The sequence below is a fragment of the Caretta caretta genome, chromosome 7, assembly GCF_965140235.1.
Source record: "Caretta caretta isolate rCarCar2 chromosome 7, rCarCar1.hap1, whole genome shotgun sequence".
Taxonomy (NCBI): Eukaryota; Metazoa; Chordata; order Testudines; family Cheloniidae; genus Caretta; species Caretta caretta.
In genome coordinates, this window is record NC_134212.1 from 5,320,200 (window position 1) to 5,344,455 (window position 24,256).

Consider the following 24,256-nt stretch of genomic DNA (forward strand, 5'->3'; position numbering starts at 1 on the left):
CTGGCAAACCTTCAGCTGCCTACCCACATTATTTTAAGCAGCCTTTAACACTTACAAAGGAGCAGTATTAAGCATTCAACACTCTCTGCTCATTTCCATTATGTTTGCTAAGCAGTTAGTATTATTAGGCAGCCATCATTTTTCTTACTACAAGATGTGCCATGTGAACTTTCAAGTCTTTACAATGATCTATGATGATTCCTAATGGATTCCAACCTAGGGTTGTAAGTTTTTAATTTATATATTCAAATACTGCTCCGATTAAGTGCAAATATGCTTGTTTGCATTGGTGAAATGTGTTCAGACATTCTAGAAGGCTTGAGATCTGCCAATAGGTATTTGGTCCCCTCCTACATTACACATCTATTAAAGCAGATGGTTTAATTATTGCTATACTTATCATGAAAAAGATGAGGCATTTTAATTGGCACTTTTGTTTATCTATTGACTTAGCTTCACCTCACTGGTACATCTGGGGGTTAAGATGACACCATGTCTTCCACTGGACATTAACACACTTGTTGATTATTTAAGAGTTGCAATGGGTCTGTTCCATCCCTAGCTGGCTAATTTCTTGGGGGCTGGGCTCTCATGAGACCTAGGGTAAAGGAGAAACCGGTTTTGCAAGCATAGGTTTCCCTCCTCTTATTCGTTTTTCACTCTTTTTTCCCATTCAGGAGGATGGAGTGTGTTTCTACCTGCTCTCTGTCTATTAATTTATTTAGCCTGGATCTCTCCCCACTGGCTATCCAGCCCCCAGACACTGTCGGCCTCACTTAGGAAGGAATGCGTGATACCTTCCGGCAGTTCCATACAATAATGCTCAATAAAGCATGAATTTCAGACCTCAGCTTGCCCAGGAACTGCCCAAGGTCTCATCAGATTCATAATCCCAGCAGGAAATGCTATCAGTGGAGTCTGATAGGGTCCCAGTTTGATGCCTTGGAGGGCTGGCGGGGGAAATGACAGACTGTCAGACCAACTACCATCTCCAGAAGCTCTCCCCTTCTTGGATGGGGGAGTGGCCTGAACTGGTAACCCCTCCAAAGAAAGAGGCATATATAGAGAGAGAGACACACACACCCACACCACCTGTCAATTGTGCAATGGAGATCTGTTGATCCACAGGCAGCAGAGTGAGCAAGCCCCAGGTGAGAGTTGCACTGCCCTCTCCAAGTAGCTCTGCCTGCTCACACGAGAGGCCCCATGCCTCATTGTCTAGCCCAGAGATTTGTCTCTTTTAGACATCAGCATCATTAGCTCTCTCCTGTCAGTCTAACCCACACGAAATCCAAGCAATGCAAGGAGACTGCCTCAGTGCTCCTGAGCTACCTGTCGCCACGCGGCAGTTTGTTCATTCTCCAGCTAGCTAGGCCTCTTTATGTTGCTACCCCAAAAGTGGATAGCTGTTTCTATGGGGTTTCCCCCCACTAATAAGCTCTCTGTGGGGGGTGTGTGTAAGGTGATGTGGATAATGGTCCTCTCCTGCCCTGACCGCCACTGTGTTTGGTCTCATTAGTGGGTGATAATTTCCTGGTGACATAGTGAATGGTCTTTATGCTAGACTGGCTGAGCATCTACCTTATTTCACGTTTTCTGTTTAATTAGCACTACAGTCCCACTGGAGCTGTCTACTTGTCTCAGCGAGGTCCTTCTCCCCAAGCCTGATGTTAACATTTCCTTGGGCTCTTTGCCTAGGACAGACTAATGGCCTTTGAGGCCCCTCTAACATTTTGTTTCTTTGGGCACGCCTCCACTTTCATTTCTCTGTGCTAACCTAAAGACTCCAGTGCTGTGCGCCGGGTCACTAATAAACCCGACTGCTGTGACAGTGCTATTTGAGTGGCATTGCAAATGCTGGGTGAGGTGCATTAATTCCTAAAGCAAGGACAAGTCTCTCCCAGGGGTTTCTCTCAGCTGGACTCGCTGAAAAGAGCTTACGGTGTGAGGCAAGAATGCTAGAGCCCTGGAGGTTCAGTCTAAGGAGGCAGGTAAGCCATCTGGAGGAAGAGTGAGACCAGTTGGGGGGCTGGCACATTGAAGGGGTTCCCCTCCAAGAGACTGTCCCAAAGTTGGGGCGTCACACTGACCCTGGGGATCTGCGACAGTCATAGATTTACAGACTAATACTATTTGCATTCTGACTCTAAGTGTCAACTTCAGGCTGACTACTCAAGCCTGAAAAAACCTGCCTTCAGAAGTAGAGGAGCCCAGTCAGTCCCTTGCCCGAGAGATTTGGTTCTCCATCTTTAAGTTTGAAAGTTTTTCTTCTTTTAAATCAGGGCTGCGTTTTTGAGATTTGGGTAACGAAGTTCATGAGTGCCAAGTGACTTAGGGATCTAAGTCTCAGAAGCACAAGACCCATTTACTATCACTGTCTACATCACTTTTGAATATGGGATTTCAGCTAGTAAAACACTGCAGGGCTTCAGAAAATGATCTACTATGTGTGAATGTCTCATGCTATTTAGAAGCACAAGCCATCCCTTGGGAGGAGAGGTAGATACGCTGGAGGCTAGGAATAGGGTCCAGAGTGACCTAGACAAATTGTAGGATTGGGCAAAAAGAAATCTGAGGTTCAACAAGGACAAGCGCAGAGTCCTGCACTTAGGATGGAAGAATCCCATGTACTGCTACCGGCTGGGGACCAACTAGCTAAGCAGGAGTTCTGCAGAAAAGGACCTGGGGATTACAGCGGATGAGAAGCTGGATCTGAGTCAACAGTGTGCCCTTGTTGCCTAGAAGGCTAACAGCATATTGGGCTGCATTAGTAGGAGCACTGACAACAGATCGAGGGAAGTGATTATTCCCCTCTGTTTGGCACTGGTGAGGCCACATCTGGAGCATTGCATCCAGTTTTGGGGTCTGCACTACAGAAAGGATGTGGACAAACTGGAGAGAGTCCAGGGGAGGGCAACGAAAATGATTAAGGAGCTGGGGCACGTGACTTACAAGGAGAGGCTGAGGGGACTGGGCTTATTTAGTCTGCAGAAGAGAAGAGTGAGGGGGGATTTGATAGCTGCTTTCAACTACCTGCAGGGGGGTTCCAAAGAAGATGGAGCTTGGCTGTTCTCAGTGGTGGTAGATGACAGAACAAGGAGCAATGGTCTCAAGTTGCAGTGGGGGAGGTCTAGGCTGGATATTAGGAAACACTATTTCACTAGGAGGGTGGTGAAGCACTGGAATGGGTTACCTAGGGAGGTGGTGGAATCTCCATCCTTAGAGGTTTTTAAGGCCCAGCTTGACAAAGCCCTGGCTGGGATGGTTTAGTTGGTGTTGATCCTGCTTTGAGCAGGGGATTGAACTAGATGACCTCCTGAGGTCTCTTTCAACCCTGATCTTCTATGATTCTATTAAAACTACAAAAAGATATGACTTTCTGATTGTTTCCTGAGCGCAGAGCTATATTTTCTTCAGTGCCTGAGTTTGGACAACTCATCCTCTCTATGCTGCACTTTCCTTCTTTGCAAAGTGGGTGTAATAATGCTTGCCACCTCTGGAACGTATTTGGAGATCTATAAATGAAAAAAAAACCTACATAAGATCTAAAGTAATATTATTGTGCAGTGTATCTTTATGGCTTTTTATTACATAGAACACCACAAACTACTGTCTGAGAGTGAGAATCTTGTGAAAATGGTGTCTTTAAAGAAGAGACAATTAATTTATTATTATTAAAAACCCCAATCAAGGGGCAGTCTGCCACTGCACTTGATGCTCTACCCACGTAAAAATATAGTCCTTGCTGCAATGAGTTAACAGTCTCAGTTACCGACAAGACAACGGGTGGGTGAATCAAATGTGTAGGGTATGGGAGGTAGAAGAAGATAACAAGGATATTAAGATGAGCGATTTGCACTATGTAGCTTGCCAGCTGTTTCTAACATTTTTAAGCAGTTCCCCTGGCCTTTAAAACCAACTAGTTCATAGGGAATAAAGTAACTGGACATATTGTGCTCTGAAGTGTGTGGGTATAAATCCAGAGTAGTAATTCTTCTCTGCAGTTCTTTCTCAGGGGGTCAGGCTGGGGAGCTGCTAATACGTGTTGATGCTTTCCCTCGAAAAAGGAGTCAGGAGTTGAAGGGGCATTATATCACTCACATTGGATGCAGCATTCCATCTGCTGATAAGAACGACCATATTGGGTCAGACCAATGGTCCATCTAGCCCAGTATCCTGTCTTCCAACACTGGCCGGTGCCAGGGGCCCCAGAGGGAACGAACAGAACAGGGAATCATCAAGTGATCCATCCCCTGTCGCCCATTCCCAGCTTCTGGCAAACAGAAGCTAGGGACACTTCAAAGCTTGGTTTTGCATCCCTGCCCATTCGGGCTAATAGTCATTGATGTGAGAGGGGAGGGATCGGAGCGATCCTTCAAATCTTTTCAAAGCTTTGGGAGTTCTTGCTAGAGGCAGTGGGAGTCATATGATGATAGGTATGTTCAAAAAAGCAGAATGACAAGGTGAGTAATTTCCCATTCTAGTTTAATTATTTCAATTCACAGCAAAAGCCATGCAGACAATTATGAAGTCACATATGCGACTAGAAGGTTCCAGAAGACCATGTAAAGTTCCCCATCCTGTCTGTCCACCTACTCAATCTCCAGTTAAGATTAACAAAACAAAGCTAACCACTTCACCCACCAACTTCCTTCCGAACACCTCCGTTTGTTGTCCCTACTAGGATTGGCGATTCTGTTCTGTACTCTCACTGGAAGGAGAGATGGCACCCCATTACTCTATTTGACGTCCGCCTCTTTCCCTTGCTGCCTCAGGACTTCAGCAACAGCAGAAACGGCATGTAATCATTCATATGATAAACACACCAGCCTCCCTCAAAAGCATTTACAGACTTAGTGAGCATTTTCATTTATCATAAAGGGGTCATTACAGCCTCTCCTCAGAGGCAAATGAAAATGCTCGACCTGTCCTTTCAGCCGCAACTAATTCAGGTAGAGGACGTGCTGCTATGGGAAGTGCCCTACTTACTGGCTGTTTGAAATGGGATACAATGCTGTACAGTGCATTTCTTAAAGACATTTTCTTCACAACCTGCAGGGAGTCGCAAGGCAGCAGTAAGCCAAGAAGCACATAACTTCCAGGCTAACTTTCACTCCAGGAAATTCAAATGGAATTTAGGTCCTACCTTTTTCCAATGTGTGCTTGGAAGTAAAGCTGGCTCATTGCACCAAAACCATGACCAATGTGATTCTGAAGAGCTACTACTGGAAATGTGAGTCTGTTCCAAAGTCAAACCACCTCCTCAGGCAGCATGTCAGGAGAATGCACAGACCAGAGAGGAGATATTTCCCTGCTACATAAGAATAAAGGCCTATTTTCCATGTCCTGATTACCTGATACTTAAAATTATACAGCCCAATCCAGCAGTGCTTACCCGAGTCATACAGCTGACTTTAATAGATCTACCTATTGAGTGAGGTTTTGCAGGACTGGTCCACAACAAGGATGATCTAATTATCTTGGCCCTGATCTTGCAACCACACACATGCAGCTGGTACCTTGCACCTTCATGGAACCCCTGGGATTTCAATGGGGCGCTGTGTGGCTCCAATTGCAAGGGCAGAGACTAGATTGTGTTACACTGGCCAGTTTTCTTTACATTCTTCTGAACCATACAGCGACATGTATTTCATTACACTCAATTGGGAAGAGGGCTGCTCACCTCTTGAGCACCTCCTGGTGGTTCGATGCAGTGCTGCAGTCCTTTTCCTGCTCCTTGCACACACATCCCCCCACTCAGGTTTTCAACCTCAGGTGGCGGGTCTTCAGTGGCACCCCCCCAGGCAGGTCACAAGGTCAAAAGAAACACTTTCCAGGGTTGCAAAGCGTCCATCAAATAAACAGTCTGTCCTCAGCAGAGTCTTCAGCCCCAGCTTTGAGCCCCTTAAATTCTCCCCTTTGCTTGGGCTTGCAAATGAGCCCTGTCCCCTTCTTGCGGCTTAGGTTAGGCTTGTTCCCCCTTCCGGGGGTTTACGCCACTCTGCCGGTGGCCAGTGAAGGAACATGGGCCTGCCCTCTACTCTGCGTTCAACCCAAAGACCCTATAAACTGCAGCCAGGCACTGCTCAGTTCAGCCACCTCCCTAGGCCTCTTCCCACCTGGTCCCTTATCGTCACCCTTACCTTAGGTCCCTGTGAACCCTGGCAAATGCTGCCAGAGGTAAACCCTGGCTAGTCCTCAGGCTCCCTTGGCCAAAGACCAGCACAGGCCTGCCCTGATAGGCTCCTGCAACTCCTTTTATCTGAGCCTGCTGGATTCTGATTGGCTGTCGCTACCCATTCTAGGACCAGGTCACTGTAGTTTCCAAGAAGGCTGCTCCAGACTCCAGAAAGACTTCTTTAGGCAAGTCTGGAGGACCCATCTTCCTCCCACATTGCTGCTTCTTGGGGTGGGGTGAAGTAGGACCACAGGGCCTCCTCTAGGGAGCCACTAAGGCCAGATACAGCCCATTGCACCAATTTTATTCCAAAGCATTTGATGCTTGATTAGGAGTTGGTAGCATACTGAATACATATTGGTCCAAAAGAATGAACAGCAAAGGGTCTTATTGCTGTGCAGGGAACCACAGAGTGATCTACCTGGTCTTAGATAACAGCAAGGCAGTTAGAATGGGGAGCAACTCCCTTCTTTACGAAATTCCTATGTTCTTATCAAAAGAACCAGATTCACAAGGGTTCCTTGGAGAGTGTTATCTGCTGCCAAGCAAAGGGTATAGAACAATGTTTGGCCATGCCTTTATTACAGGATGGTAGTGACCAGTTATTTTCACAGGTGGCATGCATGGGGTAGCATGGGCTAGGTTCTCTCCCACAGGTTGGGTCCCCAGAGACTTCTCTCACTTTCTTTGCAAAGAATTTTTGGCCAAACTAGAACATTCTTCTCATTTTTTCAAGTGAGATTTGATCCAGCTTCTCAAATCGGCCTCAATCCCCCATCATTTTGAAAAGGCATTCATTTGCTTTATAAACTTCTCGACCATTTCATTAAATCAGATCACCAGGAATAGTTAACGCAGAATCACAACAAAAAGCCCACGAAAGCTTATGCTCTAATAAATTTGTTAGTCTCTATGGTGCCACAAGTCCTCCTGTTTTTTTTTTAACAAAAAGAATGGCCTCAGTGGTGGTTCTACCCTTGCAATAGGTGATGTGAAGGGGTACACTCACAACAGCAGCACCAGTCAGGGTCCAGGTGGGGCATGCACCCAATCCCCGGTGCGCAACCCTGAAGGCTGCATTGCACAAATGCAGTTTCTTGGGAGCAGATGTAATCTGAGCATAGCACTGAGACATTTACTCCATCTTAACTTCCCTGCCTCTGCTTCCCTGTCTACAAAATGGAGAAAATACTAAAGTACCCAGACTGGCTGGATAATACAGGGAAGAACCACTTTCCTTTTTAGACAACATTTTCCAACCTGGTCTGGTTAATTACCTGCATCTCAGGTCCATTGTGAAAATTAGTTAATGCTTGTAAAGTGCCTTGAAGACAAATCATGCTGTAAAAAGGCCAAATAACATTATTGTGTTGCTAATAAGGGTATCTTAAACCCAAAGTAGGTCACTGAAGCAGCTGGAGAGTTGTAAAAAAACTACAGTGCACATACAAGTAACTGCTGCAGCATTAGAAATCTTTGTCGGTGGCAAAAGACTAATATTCTTGATCGAAACAAAGGGCCCAGAGCTAGGAAGCATCCTCTAATGGATACTATTGCTATTGTTCTTGTTGAGCATGTGTAGTTTGGGATGCTGCTGGTGTTAAGCTTTCAGCTTGTAGGATTGAACTGGTTCACTCTTTAGAAAGCTCATTTTCTGTCTGTCTTAATAGATCCCATCACGATTGTATCTGAATGTCTTGCACTAGCAAAGTCCCCAATGGAGTCTCTGGTTCTTCTCCCTTCTGGATGATTTGTTTATGTGAGGTGGTTTTGGCTGGGGATAGCAATGGGAAGATGAGGGTTTCAATGCTGTGAGTGTCATTCTTGCTGTGGTCTCAAGGCTTTTTCCATCGACAAAGGTTCTGCAGCGTTTCCAAACACAGACTCTGAATTTCCCTACTCTGCTTTGGAAGTTTGTTCCATAGTTGGATGCCCTTGACCTAGAGTACTTTGTCCGCAGCTCTCTGGTGCTTCATCCAGGGCTTTGGCCTAGAGTAACACCTGTCTTGGCAATTCATTGATTTGAATTTCTAGGGCAATCACCCTGAGATCAAACCACCACACACAGTCCACCAATCCATTTGAGAAACTAGCCAAATACCAAGAGTTTAAAGGTATTGCTTTACGTCGGAAATGCTTTACAGAGGTCAGCTTAATAAGATGGCAGTTTGGGAGCTGTTCTTCACAGGATCCCCTTTTCCGACAGCTGTACATTATTTCTCTTGACTTTGGAAATCATATGAAACATTAACAGACTTGAACCAATCTCAGGAGGTCAGACTTTTAGACACATTTGCTTAAGTACTGAATGCCTGACCTGCATGTTCAAGGGGACAGGACAGCTTACCCAACTTCTTATTAGTAGCATGAGGGTAGCAGCTGGTAACAGCTATAACACATCTAGTTATTAATTACACATACACACAGATATATCTGTTACAGAAACCCCACAAAGGATTTTCAACAGGGATCACTGTTCACTCTCTTCCCATTGAAGTCAGTGGTAAAATTCCCCATTGACTCTGAAGGGAAAGTCAAACCAACACTGAGCCTTCTAGAAAATACCCCTCCCCGTTCTCTCTCTCTCATATAGCTTTGTCCCATAATCTGAGCTGGCCTCTCATCAGAGAAAAACAAACATCACACCACTAATTCCACTATCATGTAATGAGCCTGCTAGGGAATGCATTGAAGACTCTCGAAACACATGCTGGACAAATATGGGGGAAGAGGTGGAAGAAGAGAACACAAGAATGTAAGAACAGCCATACTGGGTCAGACCAAGGGTCCATCCGACAGCGTGGGGTGCCAGTATCCTGTCTTCCAACCGTGGGCGGTGCCAGTTGCTTCAGAGGGAATGAACAGAACAGGACAATCACTGAGTGATCCATCCCCTGTCATCCATCAGTCAGAGGCCTAGGGACACCCAGAGCATGGGGTTGCATCCCTGACCATCTTGGCTAAGAGCTATTGATAGACTTATCTTCCATGAACTTATCTAATTCTCTGCTGAACCCAATTATACTTTGGGCCTTCATAACATCCCCTGATAATGAGTTCCACTGGTTGACTATGGCCTGGTCTACACTACGGGGTTAGGTCGAATTTAGCCATATTAGGTCAATTTAAAAATGACTGCATCCACACAACCAACCACGTTCCGTCGACCTAAAGGGCTTTAAAATCGGACTTCTGTACTCCTCCCCGACAAAGGGAGTAGCGCTAAAATCGACCTTGCTGGGTCAAATTTGGGGTAGTGCGGACGCAAATCGACAGTATTGGCCTCCAGGAGCTATCCCAGAGTGCTCCATTGTGAGCTCTGGACAGCACTTTGAACTCCGATGCACTAGCCAGGTACACAGGAAAAGCCCTGGGAACTTTTGATTTTCATTTCCTGTTTGGTCAGCATGGGGAACTCAGCAGCACAGGTGACCATGCAGTCCCCCAAGAATCGTAGAGCATTGAATGTTTCTACGCTCCCCCTGTCATCTCCGTCCCTGAGGTTATCACAGATTAGAAGGGGAAAAGAAAAACCCACACACTCGCGATGACATATTTTTCCAAGTTCATGCAGTCCTCCCACACTGATAGGGCACAGCTTAATGTATGGAGGCATTGAGTGGCAGAGGCCAGGAAAGAATTATGTGAGCACAAAGAGCGGAGGCAGGACGTGATGCTGAAGCTAATGGGGGAGCAAACTGACATGATGAAGCGTCTGTTGGAGCTGCAGGAAAGCCAACGAGAGCACAGACCACCACTGCATCCACTGTATAACTGCCTACCCTCCTCCCCATGTTCCATAGCCTCCTCACCCAGACGCCCAAGAACATGGGGGTGAGGGGCGGCTCTGGGCACCCAACCACTCCACTCCAGAGGATGGCCCAAGCAACAGAAGGCTGTCATTCAAACAGTTAGATTTTTAGTGTGGCTACAATAAGCAATGTGGCCTTGTCCTTCCTTCCTCCCCCACCCCACCCAGGCCACCTTGTCAGTTATCTCTTTTTAAAAAAAATTAATAAAGAAAGAATGCATGGTTTCAAAACAATAGTTACTTTATTTTGAAGGGGGGAGGGTGGTTGGATTAAAAGGAATTAAAATCAACAAAGGGGGCAGGTTTGCATCAAGGAGAAGCACAACTGTCACACTGAAGCCTGGCCAGTCATGAAACTGGTTTTCAAAACCTCTCTGATGTGCAGCGCGCCTTGCTGTGCTCTTCTAATCGCCCTGGTGTCTGGCTGCTCAAAATCGGATGCCAGGAGATTTGCCTCAACCTCCCACCCTGCCATAAATGTTTCTCCCTTACTCTCTCAGATATTATGGAGCATGCAGCAAGCAGCAATAACAATGGGAATGTTGGTTGCACTGAGGTTTGACCTAGTCAGCAAACAGCACCAGCGAGCTTTTGAATGTCCAAAGGCACTTTCTACCAACATCCTGCACTTGCTCAGCCTATAGTTGAACTGCTCCTTACTACTGTCCAGGCTTCATAAGCCATGGGAGCAAGGCTTAGGCTGGGGTAGGTGCAACTGCGCAGTGCTGCCGGCTGGGAGAGCAACCTGAGGCAGAAGCCTCCAGCTCACATGATATTCCAGGTAGGACTGAATCTCCATGAGACGAAACTTAAAGAAGAGAATGACGTGGAGTCTCTGGCTCCCATTCGGTGTTCTAAGAGAAGAATAGCCATGTCTGTCCAGGCACCCCTGATCGACCTCACATAGGTCTGCCAGGAGCACCCAGGAGACGTACGACAGCTATCAGTCCTACTGCACCGTCTGTGGCGAAGGCAAGGAGCTGCTGCTGTGTAGCCATGCAGTATTGCATCTGCCAGCAGCACCCAGGAGACGTACAGTGACGGTGAGCTGAGCGCGCTCCATGCTTGCCGTGGTATGGCGTCTGCATAGGTAACCCAGGAAAAAAGGCGCAAAACGATTGTCTGCTGTTGCTTTCATGGAGGGAGGGGGGGCCTGATGACATGGACCCAAAACCACCCACGACAATGTTTTTGTCCCATCAGGCATTGGGAGCTTAACCCAGAATTCCAATGGGCAGCGGAAACTGCGGGAACTGTCGGATAGCTACCCACAGTACACCGGTCTGTAAGTCAATGCTAGCCACAGTAGTGAGGATGCACTCGGCCGATTTAATGCACTTAGTGTGGACATATGCAATCGACTGTATAAAATCGGTTTCTAAAAATCGACTTCTATACAATCGACCTAATTTCGTAGTGTAGACCAGGCTTGTGTGTTGTGTGAAGAAGTGTTTCCTTATGTTTTAAACCTGCTGCCTATTAATTTCATTGGGTGACCTATGGTTCTTGTGTTACGTGAAGGGGTAAATAACACTTCCCTAGTCACTTTCTCCACACCAGTCATGATTTTACAGACCCCTATCATATTCCCCTTTAGTCATCTCTTGTCTAAAATGAGCAGTCCCAGTCTTTTTAATCTCTCCTCCTATGGAAGCTGATTCATACCCCTAATCATTTTTGTTGACCTTCTCTTTACTTTTTCACAATTCTAATACATCTTTTTTAAGATAGGGTGGCCAGAACTGCACACAGTATTCAAGGTGTGGATGTACCATGGATTTATATAGTGGCATTGTGATATTTTGAGTCTTATCTCTCCCTTTCCTACTGGTTCCTAACATTGTTAGTTTTTTTTTGACGGCAGCTGCACATTGAGTGGATGTTTTCAGAGAACTATCCACGATGACACCAGGAATTCGTTCTTGAGTGGTAACAGCTAATTTATAGTTGGGATTATGTTTTCCAGTGTACGTTAATCAACACTGAATTTCATCTGCCATTTTACAGCCCTGTAACAAAGACACCAGGGAGAAGTGTAGCAATTGGACCCAGCCACACAGTGAGTGGAGGTGTTTTCAGAAAACCCAGCTTCCCCATGGGGAACAAACTGAGAACAGGTATTGCTGCATTCAGTGTTGCAACACCTAACTGGTTTAGGAGCCTAAATCTGATTTTCAAAACTGATTTTGGGTCCTAAGTGACTAAATCCCATTGATTGGCAGGGCTGGCCCTAGACCAAATGGCACCCCAGATGAAAAGCATCTCTCCCTCACCCTCCATTTGTTAAACTTTAGAATAACTTATTTTTATTGCATTTGTAGCCCACTTCATGACTTTAAAAATCTGAAAGGTTACATGAGATTCTATAAAGGTCCAGAATATTCTAGGAGGTTAGTGAAAAATGAATCCACATACGGAATATCTGAAACATTCTACTTCAAACATTCTATTTTCCCTTTTCTTGCTAACAAAAATAGCATCCTGAGCCCGGCACTCCTCAAGCCCAGCACCCTGTCACCTGGATCACCTGTCCCTAAATCCAGCCCTGTTGATTGGCAATGGAATTTCAGTTCCCGGGTGCCTAAATCCCTTTTGAAAATGAAATGCAGGCTCTTAAATGAGTTAGGCATCGCACTCCTGAGTGGAATAAAATCTAAATACCTTCAAAATCTTGTCTTAGGTCTCTTGTAGAAGGCAGAATTTCCCCCTGGAAATGAAGCAATGCTGATGATAGCTAATCCTGGTACTATCAAGTTAAACAATTGCAGGACAAACAAAGCTCCTAAGGAATTAGTGAAAACATTTTGTACAAACAAGTTAAACTCTTTGGTGCTGGAGTTTCACTTGTGCAGTTCTGCAAGCGTTTGCTGTAAGCGAAAGAGGGTCCTTGCCCGTGACGTAACTCTGGAGAGCTACACACATGCTCGGACGTAGATCTCTCAAGAGAGCCACAAGCAACTGTAGGTTAAAAAACAATGATGTACTGTGCGTAATTGCTGTGTCATTGACAGTTGTCCAGAGCTTCTTTTTTTTTTAAACTTGTGAACAACATTTCTTCAGACCCGCTAAAGGTGTTTATCCTCACAGAAGATTAAATCCACTGGGAGAGAGATGTGCAGAATAAAACCACTCCAGTATAGAGTTCCACGCATTACAGGCACAGGAAGAGACGGATTCCGCCAGACCTCAGCGATAGGGAAGGGAAATTCAAGATGCTGGTCTCAACACAGGGCATGGATTAGCTGTGATGTGACTTTGTGATCTGCTTTAATCAACCTTTCGAAGTAGAACCATAAATCCTTCCCTTTGAATGCAATGGATAACGATGAGCTTGCTTTACTTGCTTGTGACAAGGGACAGATCATAAGCTGTTCAACAGGTGCAACAGCAGCCAGCATCCTAACCCTAAATAAGCTGTGAATCTAATACCAAAGCGTCATCAGGATTTCCTCCTCAGGAGAAACCATAACCAGAATCATAAGAGCTGCTATTTCTGTGCCGTCCCACTCTTCCTTCAGTCCCTTCCTAAAAACCCACAGGGCAGAGCCTTTCTAGGCTGCCCTCCTTCCCAGAATTGGCCCTGTGCCTTCTGCCAGTCAATATGCATTGAATTTCAGATTGTGGACTCCGCGGGGCGCTATCCCTGCTTTTCCTTCACATGTTTTGCAGAGTGTTGTTCATACTTTGGGGCTCTAAGTAAAAATATGACCAAGTAAGTAAAAACATCCAACTAATCATTTTATTTAAATAAATATCCGAGACAGAACTCAAACAGCTACTACAGAATCAGATTCAACTTCATGGGCTGTTAACAGAAGACACTTGAGTTCCTTGATCAAATTCACCCCTGACATAGGCAATGAGGTAAATAGGAGTCCTGTCTACTCCTACCATAACTGAATTTGGCCTTGCTGTTTAGGAAGTTGGGCTCTCTTTCCCATTGCAGAGCAACTAAGGCAGTGGGATTGACGAGAGATTTCACAACCCCCGGCATAGGCACCAGTCCAGCAAAGCTTAACACATGCTTAACTTTAGGCATGGGGGTAGCCACACTGAATGAATGGGACTACTGGAGTGTTTTGCTGGATTTGGATCCATATAGAATGCGGAACAGCGTTAGAAGAAACTGAGAGAGATAGAATGCAATCCTACACCACTGCAGTTGATGGGAACGGGAGCAAGCGTGTGGTCTTTCTGAAGATTTGACTCAAATTCTCTGTTGGAGTTTGGAGGGCTATAATCGGCATTTTATTTTTGCCATCTGACATTCCTGTCCAAGCATACACCTGCATGTTGTCTCTGTGCCAATCGCCTTCTCTCCCAACAATGAGATAATCCATTCCTGCAGTGTAGAGCTTCCTGGCCAGCTGGAAGCCATAACAATAATCAGTCATAATTTCAGATGAATGAACTTTTGGGGACTGTTTGGTATTGATTTGCCAATATACTGATAACATTCCTTTGACTGCAATGAAGTTACTCCTGATTTACATAACAGGAAATAAGAGCAGAATAAGACCCTACAATTCCTCTTTAGAATTCTTATTTTACAGAGAATCTGACAGTCAAATTTGACCCCAGACCAAGACCTAAAAGCAATAGAAAGGGATTCTGGAGATAATTTCTGTAAAATAATGACACCACCATTCCTGTGTATTTTTTTGCAAAGCCATCATTGCAACAGATTATAAATTCCTTGGGGCAGGGACTGTCTTTGTGTCCTGTGTTTGTACAGCGTCTAGCACAATGGGGTCCTGGTCCATGAAAGGAGCTAAGTGCTACCAAGATACAGATGATTACATTAATAATTAATGCTAGTGCGTGAGAACCAGAAAGTGAAACTGACTCGCTACTGACCATAAAATAAAAACTGATTAAACTACTTTCTTTGCCCAGACTAAAAGAGAAAAACAGCATCAATAGTGAAGAGTAACAGATTTTCAGTTTGTTCATTCATAATAATTTAAGAGGTACTGGTACCTGTAACACAAAAAGGAAGTTAATTTTTGCCATCTATACATTTTTAATCTAATTGTCATTTTAAGATTAAGAATAAAACCACCACTAATTGGCTAGTCATCAGCCTGGGTTAATTGCTGCAAGGTGAAGCTAACATTAAGGAATGTCATAACAAATTGTCCTTAAATTGCATCAAGCTGCTAAAAATATAAACCTTTAATTATTAGTTCATAACATCAAGTGAGAGAGGAAAGCACTGCAGAAGTGACAAGGTGTAACAGGGCACATCTGTGCTTCACAATCATAGTTGGTCATTAAGAAGGCATCTGTTGATGACAAGGAGTAAAGGGTTAGGGACCATCTCGTACATCAAGCAGCATGAAGATTACAACCAAGAAACAGTGAGGACATGGAAATGGAGAGGGAGTGGGGCTATGCCCCATCCTTCATGTTACACAGCTTAGTCTGTCAAACCACCGGGGGTGGATGGGTCTTGTGGGGAAGAGAAAAATCAGAGGAATGGCCAGCAGATCCACACTGCAGGCAATCACTGACCACATTCCCCATGCATGGGTGCTGCAATAGACTATCGACACGTCTACAGACCGTAGGCTGAGGACCACTGGTGCTAGCCCCATAATGTAAGATTAGACTTAATTCCACAGCAAGTAGGCAGAATCAGGCCCTGAACTGCTGCTTGACAAGTTCAGGCTTTAATAATTCTGATTTAGTTGACACTCTATTAATTCATTCAGTAAAAACAGGGGTGATTTGTTTTTAAATTGTCACCTAAATCACTTTTTAATCAGAAAAGGCATTAAAAGTTTCATAGAACCCTCATAAATTCTCTAGGCAGATTCAGTGCAGAAAGACTAGGCTGGCAGAGAGGCTTGGCTAGAGTTGGGCTCATTTGCAGTTATGTGACATCAGCCACTGAGGGGACAGGGGAGAGACAAGAGTCAACGTTACCCTTGCAATACTAAGGTGGGACTAAAACCCCGAACCTCCCACGGAGCGAGACCAGTGATTAGCCTAGTTATAAACCCAGTACGGAGAGTAGCAGGCTAAATACATATCCAGGGCTCGGCCTGCATGGCAGGGAGAGGAAGCAGCTCCCCTGATTTAAGTATTTAAACCAAAATAATGAGCTTAATAAACATAGAGGAAAGCCAAAGGAAGGCGAGCTTCTCCTTAAAAGAAAGATGGCCTGGTGTTTAGGGTGCTACCTGGGAAGTGGGGAGACCTGGGTTTGATTCCCTGCTCCACTACAGACTTGCTGTCTGACCTTAGCAAGTTGCTTAGGCCCAGACCCTCAAAGATATTTAAACACCTAACTCCCACTGGGCTATAGTCTCCCTGTGCCTCAGTTCCCAATGTGCAAAATAGAAATAACAGCCCTGCCCTAACTTGCAGGGGTGTTGTGACGATAAATAACTATATTAAGGATTGTGAAATTCTCGGATCCTATGGCAACGGGCACCATGTAAGTACCTTAGATAGCTTTTCCCTTGCTAAATACTTATCACTGATCTTTTTTCACATTCAGTGGCCAGACGCAAAACTCCAGTATGCCCACACGTGCACACACTCACCTTCTCTGCTGGTGTAACTCCACTGAGGTGGATGGGGTTTTGCCAGCAAGGTATATTGCCCATAATGTCAGAAGAGTGGCATGGAATGCAAGCCTCCGAGGCAAGGTGTGTCAGTTACTGTATGTACAATGTTGGCAGCACAATAGGGCCCTGATCTCCACTGGGGTCTCTAGATGCTACGGGAATGCAGAGAAACAATAATCAGTCCCATATTGCAAGTCCTGCCAGAACTTTGAAGGGGTAAGTTAACTCCTCAGCCAGAAGGAACGTAAGCTCAGATGCTCTTCTTTTCCATGAATATTCTGCCGTTGGTAAATGAACCAGCGTTTCTACAACTATCCCTCCTCTCTAGATTATATTATCAATTAATGAAGTGTTTGGGATTATATGCTTGCATTTAAACTCGCACACTGGTCCATGATTTACCAAACCTTGTCCCACAGAGTTCTTCTTCCTCCTCAAGGCAAAAATTAATAACTGAAGGGAACTACAGAAAAAGTCTGAATTGTGCATAAGATAGCAAGTGCCTCGAAAAAAGATAGATCGCTGTGACTTTGATTTGGTAGGCCTACTATTGTCCGTAGTGGTTTCAGCCACATACATCCAACATTTGGAAGCTCCATACAAATCAATTTTTAAAAATTACAAATTAAATTTGCAGAAAATATGCAGTCCAATGGAAACTGCAATTGTGTTAGCTATCTATTTCAGTGCTTAATGATTCCAGGAAATATTTTCAACTCTTCTAAATGCCATATAAAGTTTCTTTAAGAACTATTTCAATTTCTTATAATCCTTCGAAGATTTCATTGCTTTTATATTTCCGTGTGGAAAGAATTTTTATTACAATATACGACAATGCAGACAGAGTGCTTTCCAAAATATTTACTAGACTTTTGGCGCCCCCTACTGTTTCTAAAGTGTAATACTTTGGGGCTATTTTTCATTCTATACTCCTCCTATTTACTGTTTAGCATGTGTTACAGTAATTCCTGTCTTTCCTTGACATTACAGCTTTATATTATATGTAGATCTATGGTGCGATCATTTGATCTGGTGGAAAGGAAGCAAGGACAGTATGTATCTACAGCCCAATTTTTTGCAGTAAAATTCTGTGCAATCTTACATAGACTATGCAGAATCTTAAAGGGGAACATTTAGAAATGTTGAGTACATAAATTAAATCTTTGAAATGCTCCGAGGTGGTGAGGCACATTCTGAAATTTTATACATACAAAATTCCTTGTTGTTTCTCACAGACCCTCTTAAAATGTAGAGTACGTTCCATTGCCTCCTGCAGTACTTTTTTAAACCTGAGAGCACTTTGTTCTAACTTCTGAAAAATTCTACCACGTTTAGCAATATTCCCTCCCTATTCCATGGGGGTTTGGACTAGAGGACCTCCTGAGGTCTCTTCCAACTCCAATCTTCTATGATTCTATGAATCATGGTTTTGTGGTCACTTCCCCCAAAAGTACTGTATCGTTTTTACAATGGGATAAGTAATGTGCACCCGTAGTTATACCTCAAGGTAGCTAGGTGAGGTCAACCTCGGGAGAGGGTATAATGCTAACCTCACCCAGCTGCTTCATGGTAAAAACTGCAAGTGACTTTTCTTTAACAGGATTTTACAATGGGACAGCTAATGGAGTAGTTCTAAACCAGGGGTAGGGGTACCCCTGGGGATATGGAGAGGTCTTCCAAGGGGTACATCAACTCATCTATATCAGTGTTTTTCAACCTGGGGGAGGATGGGTTTGGGGGGGGGGTCGAAAGTGCAGGGCTGGCATTAGGGGGTGGCAAGCAGGGCAACTGCCCAGGGACCCATGCCACAGGGGGTTGCACAAAGCTAATTTACATGCTTCAGCTCCAGGCAGCGGGGCTTAGGCTTCAGACTCCTGAAAGGGGTGCAGCAGTGTGAAAAGGCTGAGACCCACTGAGCAAATGCACATTAGTTATCCTGCTATAAACACCCCCACCCTTTTTGCAGTGAAAACAAAGCCTAATTCTGCTAAGAAAAGTATTATCTTTCTAAACAGTGAAAAAATGTTGGTGACCAATTGCATATTAAACATAATGTGGAAGAAATCAAAGAAGTGATACTTCTATGCCATATTGAAACATAATTGGACCTGAACTTTACCTGTCATACAACCGAGACTGCAGGCACTTTAGGGGATGGGCTGTCTGTTCTCTCTTTACACCACCACCTAGAGCAAAGGGGCGGTGATCACTGTTTGGGGCCTATGGTGCCAGTGTCATAATTTTTGTACCCTCAACAACTGAATGATCCAACATATCACAGAATGTCCCTTTGTAACCCACCAAGTAATCTATTTTTGATGGACACATGCTGCATAGCTATAGTGCAGATGTAACAGCAGAGCAGAGGGCTCTATTAGCAGATGTTGCAACCCAGCAGCAAGATGCTGACTAGCTCACTGATGTGACTCCACCTTTTATATAGAGAAAGTAACAAAGGCTCTTTGGAAAGAGGGAGCTAGAGTCTACAGCACAGAGGACACTACAGGAACCCTTAGGAACAGCCCAGTTTAGGGAGGAAAGCATAGTCTGAGGTTTATATTTTTATAATCATCTAAGTGACCGGTAAGGTGGCAAATTGGGTGTAAATGCAGCGTGATGGGTTCTGTTCAGGGAAAGATGGGAACTCCACCCACCTAGCACAGGGCAGGCACAGACAACTGTAGCCAACACAATATTGACAGATATGAGAAGGAGTTTTCTAGCAAGCTGGTGGTTTTATCTACAGTATGTCAGATAAAATTATACTTTTATCTTTGGTGCTGCCAAGAAATACTGTCAGGACACTGAGTTCAATTACCACAAGTGTTCATCAGATAATTAATTTTAAAGATAAAACCAGTGAACAAATTGATCCAAACTGAGGACAGCACATCACAAGAAGGGACATACCAATTCTCAGTTAGGAAAATATTTGGTTACCAAAGATTTGCAATGAATGACCTTAAGGCAGTTTTATGGAAACACAATAAAAAGAGAGATAATTGTTAAGCTCACCTTATGAGACGTATCAGAATTTAATTGCAGCATGAATGTCTTCATAAAAAGTAAAATGTAAAAAAAGATACTGAATGTTTTGAAAGATTTTCCTCTGACAAGTTGGGCAAAAACTGATCACTGTAGACACTGAGAGCAAGCACAAAATCCCAATACTGTAGTTTGCAAAATAAAATATAAAGACACTTCTGAAAGCCAAGAACCATATCAATTATATAATCAACAGAAAGGATATTAAATAAGTAAAAACTCTACTAAATAGGCTCATTTTCAGAGAGCTTAATCTACCTTCTGAACAGACTTCTGTAGTTTTGCTTGTACAAAAATTTGCATATGCAAAAAGAGTGATTTTGTGCATTGAATGGATTCCATCTTGGCCCATGTGTGTATATATGTTGGCACACATTATTTAAATCTTTCATCTAAAAGAACTAATGTGCAGTTCAGCATCAATGACTAATTGACACTTTGGCTAAAGGTTAACCTTTGTTAAAGATTCAGTGGCAGGGTGCTTCCTGGTTCCATACTAATGTGACAGAAATGGAACTGATCTGTAATAACATTATGAATACTGTTTTTATGAATGCTTTATATGACTGCTTTATATGAATGCTTTTTATCCGAATTTTATGAATGTTTTATATGACTAGTCAGTGAGGGAAAGTTACTGTATATTGGGTTATAAGATTTCCTGTGTGACCATATTGATCTAACTTAGTTTTGTAGGCTGTGGGAAAAAACAACAAGGAAGCAACACAAATGGCTTCCTGTGATGAGATGTACCTGGCTCTTCATGGCCCTCATTGAAGAAGTAGCCTAAGCCCTGAGAGGGGGACAAGGCTTGTTTGTAAGTCCAAGCGGGACTCTTCTGGCCCAGAGTATATGAAGAAGTGAGGAGGTACTGTGCGTCCTGCCCGGAGTGTCAGCTGCACAGTCCCCGTCCCCACTTGAGGGCACCTTTAGTACCCCTTCCCATCAAAGAGGTCCCCTTCGAGCGAAGAGACATGGATTGAGTGGGATCCTTGGAGAAGACAGCCCAGGGCTACCAATATATACTTGTCGTTCTGGATTATGCTACTCGCTACCCAGAAGCCGGCCCCCTGCGGAACATGGCCTCTAAAACGATAGCTAAAGAGTTGGGGGGGATCTTTGCCCGAGTGGGGCTACCAAAGGAGGTATTAACAGACCAAGGTACCCCATTTATGTCAAAGCTAATGAAGGACCTCTGTACGCTGCTCCATATACATACCCTGAGAACTTCAGTCCATCATCCGCAGACCGATGGGCTGGTAAAAAGGTTTAACCAAACCCTCAAGGCAATGATAAGGAAAGTGGTAAGTCGAGACGGGAAGGATTGGGACACCCTACTACCCTACCTTATGTTTGCAATCTGGGAGGTACCTCAGGCCTCAACTGGGTTTTCCCCCTTTGAATTATTATACGGATGCCACCCCCGTGGCATACGGGATATTGCAAAAGAAATCTGGGAAGAGGAACCCAATGAGGGGAGAAATATAATTGACCATGTGTTGCAGATACAAGAATTGATAGCCCGGGTCACCCCTATTGTACGGGAACATTTGGAAAAGGCGCAGGAGGCCCAGTGAACCCATTACAATCGCCAGGCAAAAGTCCAACAGTTCCAACCAGGGGATTGGGTGATGCATACCCCATACCCCGTATTGATGAGTTAGTTGACTGCCTGGGCAATGCCTGATTTTTGACCACCCTTGATTTAACAAAGGGATACTGGCAGATTCCCCTTGCCAAAGATGCGAAAGAAAAGACAGCATTCTCTATACCAGTTTCAATATATTGTTCTTCCTTTTGGATTGCATGGGGCACCTGCCACCTTCCAGCGTCTTATGGACAAGCTCCTACAGCCCCATACCAGTTATGCAGCGGCATACCTGGATGATGTGATTATTCACACCCCCGACTGGGAAACCCACTTAGGAAAGGTGGAAGCGGTTCTGGACACGCTAAGACAGGCCAGCCTCACAGGCAACCCAGCCAAGCGTGCTATAGGACTAGCCGAGGCTAAATACCTTGGCTACATTGTAGGAAGGGGCATGGTCAAGCCCCAACTAAACAAACTAGAGGCTATCCAAAATCGGAAAAAGCAAGTCCAGGCATTCCTGGGTGTGGTGGGGTACTACCGACGATTTATTCCCCATTTTGCTACCAGAGCGAGTCCCCTGACAGACCTGATAAAAGCCCGGGGTCCAGACATGGTGAAGTGAACAGATGCCGCAGAGAAAGCATTCATGGATCTATTAGGGATTAGGATGAGATTTCAATAGAGGGCAGGTTATCTTACATCGGTCTATTGCGGGACTTCTAGCAACTTCCATTGAAACATCTGGTGCTGGCCAGTGTCAGAGACAGGGTACTGAACAATGAGCCTGATTGAGTTTGACAGTTCGTATGTATGTCTCCAGTTAAGGTGATAGAGTTCACAGTAAACATCAGGGACCGCCCAGAGATCCTCCAGCAAAGCCAGGGTAGATTTGACTTGATATTTCTACTGAAATAAACATGCAGAAATATTTGTGGGGTAAAAAAAAAACAAAAAAAACCAACACTATCCAGGCCTTCTTTATCCATCAGAAAGAAGGGCACAAAGCCATTAAAAAAAAAATCTTTGCAGGTCACCTTTAATTAATTAATTATTTATTTTAATGAGTACAGAGTGTGTTTTAGAAGCACTGAGGGGAACCTTTCCAAACCTTAAAAAGCATACCCTGCTTATTGTTTAATTTGTTGTGAAGGAGACACAAAGTTCTCCTTTAGCTAATTCAGCCTTTTCCAGCAGTCATTACAGGGCTCAGCTAGGATTCTGAGCCACCTGCTGTATTCTGTTATCTGTAACACTGCTAATATTGGATTTCACATCTTGCAAATAAGTGTAAGACATTCATTAGCACATGCATTGCCATCAAGGCGAATGCAGTTGTACGGATTCTAAGCCTTTCAGATGTAACTCACTCATTTTCACCTACTAAATTTCAAAGAGGTTACATAATGCTGCCATAAACACTGCAGACCACTTCTGCTCTCTCACAGATTGCTTGAGAGTGGAACTCTGAGCAGCCATGAGGAAAGGAAACTGCCTTTTTTAAAAAGGACACAATAAAGCAGAATTCTTAAAATACTATTGTGACAAGCAGGGTCCAACCACCCCAAGGAATAAGCAGTTTGAATTAACTGTGTACAATGTTTTGCTCTGAAAACTTGAGTAAGGTCTTTTATGAATGCTTGTAATGTTCTACATTTAATAAGCATTATGAGCTATGTGTACAGACTGTGCTTATGAATCTGTGTCTTTGTGTATATAGAGAACTGTGCTCAAACTTCTGCTCCATCTCACAGCAGGACAGCGCGCGATCAGACAGGGAGAGGCACCTCCTGAGCCAAGTGTTTCCACAAAACCAGACTGAAGTAAGTATTCTTTGTACAACTCAGGAAGAGACAATGATGGGCCACTAAAGTTAATGGAAAGCCACTGAGACAACTGGGGATTTCCCCACTTTCAATGCAAAATGGAAGGGGTCTGGCTGAAAGGCAGGGGGAAACTGAAGGACAGCCTCTAGGCAGGAGGCTGTCCCTGAAACGCTGGATCCCTCTCTAAAGCTAGGGGTCATGATGGAAAATGGCATGGTAACGTATTAGAAATGGGATTTTATCTAATATGGAAGGGTGAAGTCTGAGGTTGTCTCTCTATTTGTTTTCTGTGTCACTTGTATATGTTTGTTCTCTTACTATTTAATCATGGGATCTGTGCTTTTTCTATTAAATAAACTTTGTTTATTTTTACCCAAGCAGGTCTCTGCTGTGCAAACTGCGTGGAGTGTGCATGCCAAAGTGAACTGATAACTGGGGGCTGGGTTCATGCCTTCAGGGATGACAGACCAGAGGGGAACAGTTCAAGTGTCTGGCAGTTAAGAATTTGGGGAGGATGTATCTGGGAAAATTGGGACTGGAAGGGCTGTTGGTGTCACCCTGCTGGCAGGAACTAAGCTGGTGGAAGCCAGGGTGAGGACATTGAACTTGTGGGCTGGCTACCGGTATCAGGGATCTGAGCCATAGCAGCACAACATAAAGGCACCCCAAGGTTACGGGGCAGGCAGTGACAGAACCCCTCACTGGTCTGTGTGAACCCCAGAATGTCACAGCTGTCTACCCCTGAAACATTTTTAAAAATTCAGTAGAAGGGTCTGTTCACACCAGTAGCAAATTGTGCCATCCAAAATAGCTTCACGGAACAACAAAGTGCAAAATACCACAACATTCCTAAAAATACATTATTATTTTTTTCTACTGGAAGAACTGCTCCACTGGGAGACTTAGCAACACATCTCAAAAAAATCCAAACTAAATTTAAATACTTTCCATAATGCACTGCATCTCAAGCCATGCTTACCCACATTCAGCTTCTAAGGAGTGACAGTCAGCCTCCTCTGACAAACACTTGAAAAGATATAACTACCATTTTCATATCAGCTTCATCTGGGATGATACAGAACTGTGAATACCGGGCTTGCTTTATGCAATATTTATTGCAGGTATCATCACGTATCAATTGCCTCCGCTGTGGAATTGTGGAATTTGCATAGCTGTCGCCTACCTCTTTGGTTATAGAATTTTCACATCTAAAATTTGATGGTGTCTAATGAA